This window comes from Capra hircus, chromosome 5, assembly GCF_001704415.2.
Source record: "Capra hircus breed San Clemente chromosome 5, ASM170441v1, whole genome shotgun sequence".
Taxonomy (NCBI): Eukaryota; Metazoa; Chordata; class Mammalia; order Artiodactyla; family Bovidae; genus Capra; species Capra hircus.
Window position 1 is genome coordinate 110,177,257 of NC_030812.1, and position 2,757 is coordinate 110,180,013.

The window sequence follows — 2,757 nt, forward strand, 5'->3', positions numbered from 1 at the left end:
GTTTTTTCCAGTAGGCCCTGGAAATGTAATCAAACCTATGTTTTAAAGAACCGTGGTGGCTGTGTGGAATACTGACTAGAATGGAAGAAAACACATGTAGAGAACAGGAAAATGCTTAGTAAATGAAAGTTACCTTTGCTTTTAGTTCCTACTGCTTCAATCATAATTACTATAATAACAGCCTACATTGTTGATACTGGCATGTAGATAGATAAGTATAATATAAAATGATAGGAAATATGAAAGAAATCAGTGCATTATAACCAACTTAGCTGGCTGTAAGACAGAGTAATGAGAGCAGAAGGCAGAGGGAAATTGAAAAGGTGGTCTGGAAATGGGTGGTTCAGGACCTTGAAGGCCATGATAAGGTGCTGGACTTTATAAAGTAAATAAATCAAATAGAAATAAACCAAAAGTGCTTTTTTTATTTTTTACATTGAGTTATAGTTCATGAAGATTTTCATATGCATATCTTATGTAAATTTTAAAGGAAGTCTGAAATGTAGGTGACATTATCCCATTCTATAGGTAAGAATGCTAAGTTTGAGGAACATCCATTCATTCTTCATTAGAGCCAGGCACTATGCTGAGCCATGGGAATACAAGAAGGTTACAGTCTAATAAGGGAAACAGGAATAAATCAGTAACTATGATAAATTACTATGATAAAGGCAAACATAGATTGATCTGAGAGTGAAAAAGGAATTTGTCTAAACCACATGGTTAGGAAAGGCTTTCTGGAAGAGTTAAAACTGAGCTGAGTTTGCAGGAACAGATAAGTTATATGAATTGTCCAGAAATATTCAGCTAGCAAGGATTTAACTGGAACTTGTACCCAAATCTCCTGTATACACTTCAATGCTCTTTCCCCTATGCTGAGAATCAATCTTTTGTTCTTAATGTTGAGCTCCATTGACCTTCTCAGTCATGAGTTTGACTTTTGTATTTTGAGAAGGTCAGAGATCTCAATTTTTTCATTTTAAACCTATTCATTTTCTTCTTTCAGAATGAATCTCTGAGTGTGTTCAGAAAATTAGATTGGAAGCAGAACAGAGGGACTGGAAAAAGAACAGAATTTTATAGTAGTTCTGGCAATAAGTGATGAAGGTGCCTTCCCTGGCAGTCCAATGGTTAGGACTTCACCTTCTCATGCAGGGAGTGCAGGCTTGGTGCCTGGCTGGGGAGCTCAAGTCCCTAAAACCTAAACATAAAAATGGAAGCAATATTGTAACAAATTCAATGAAGATCTTAAAAATGGTTCACATAAAAAAAAATCTTAAAGTGATAAAAGTCCTAGCCAAAGCAGAAGCCATTGGCGTGGCACATAATCTACTCCACCCATTCTCCTTTGACACACAGACGTTTGTGTATGAAATTAAAGCATAGAAGCTATTGGGCTTGGCTCTGGATATATCTGGGAGTCTACAGTGACACTCACGTTTCTTTTTGGGGTGACTCTGTGAATGGTGGTTGCTAGTTTCACTAAGATAGGAACCCAGTCTGAGGAGCAGATTTGGCAGGAAAGGTGATGAATTCTACTCTGGACATTTTGAATGTGAGCTGAGGTGTCTGGTGTGACCAGGTGAAAATGCCCAAGAGACAGTTGAGTAGAAAAAACTGGGACAAAGGGAGAAGGTTCTGGGCAGGGCTCATGAACTTGAGAGTGTTCAGTACATACATAGGTGGCGATTGAATAGGCAGATGGAAAAAAAGAGGATGGCGCAAACTCAAAGACAACAGTCCCATTGCAGGTGGAGAGGCTGGTAGCTGTCACTGAGTGGATCAGACAGGCAAAGGCTCACATGCTACCTGCTTTGGAATTAACTCTGCTAAAGTGACTATGGTTTTTCCAGTGGTCATGTATGGATGTGAGAGTTGGACTATAAAGAAAGCTGAGTGCCAAAGAACTGATGCTTTTGAACTGTGGTGTTGGAGAAGACTCTTGAGAGTCCCTTGGACTGCAAGGAGATCTAACCAGTCCATCCTAAAGGAGATCAGTCCTAGGTCTTCATTGGAAGGACTGATGCTGAAGCTGAAACTCCAATACTTTGGCCATCTGATACAAAGAGCTAACTCATTTGAAAAGACCCTGATGGAAATATTTAGGGCAAGAGGAGAAGGGGACAACAGAGGATGAGGTGGCTGGATGGCATCACCAACTCAATGAACATGGGTTTGGGTGTATTCTGGGAGTTGGTGATGGACAGGGAGGCCTGGCGTGCTGCGATTCATGGAGTCCCAAAGAGTCGGACACGACTGAGCGACTGAACTGAACTGAACTGAAAGTGACATGTGCAAAGAGATGTCTGCTTTCCTCCATTTGGGGGCACCATAATTTAGTTGCAATACTGTAGCATCAAGAACACAGACATCATTTTACCCCAATAACTTGGTATAGGTTTTAATTTATTTTCTGAACTCAGAGTTTTATAAAAGTGAACCAAACTTTCTTCTCTTGGCTTCCAAGACATTACTTCTCCTTCTCGTCTCCTTGGCTGGTTTCCTCTCATTTCTCCGACCTCTCAGCTTTGGAGGGGTCAGTTCTCTGTCTGTGTTCATTTCTGGGATGGTTTTATCCAGTCTCATGGTTTTCAACACCCTTCTCTCTCTCAACAACTGTCAAGATTTCATCATCACCCCTAACCTGTGTCAACCTCCAGACTCAGGTGCCTAACTCTCTTGGCACCCCCACGGGCATGTCTCACAGACATCTCAAATTTAATACATTTAAAAGCAAACTCCTCATCTGGTCTTCTA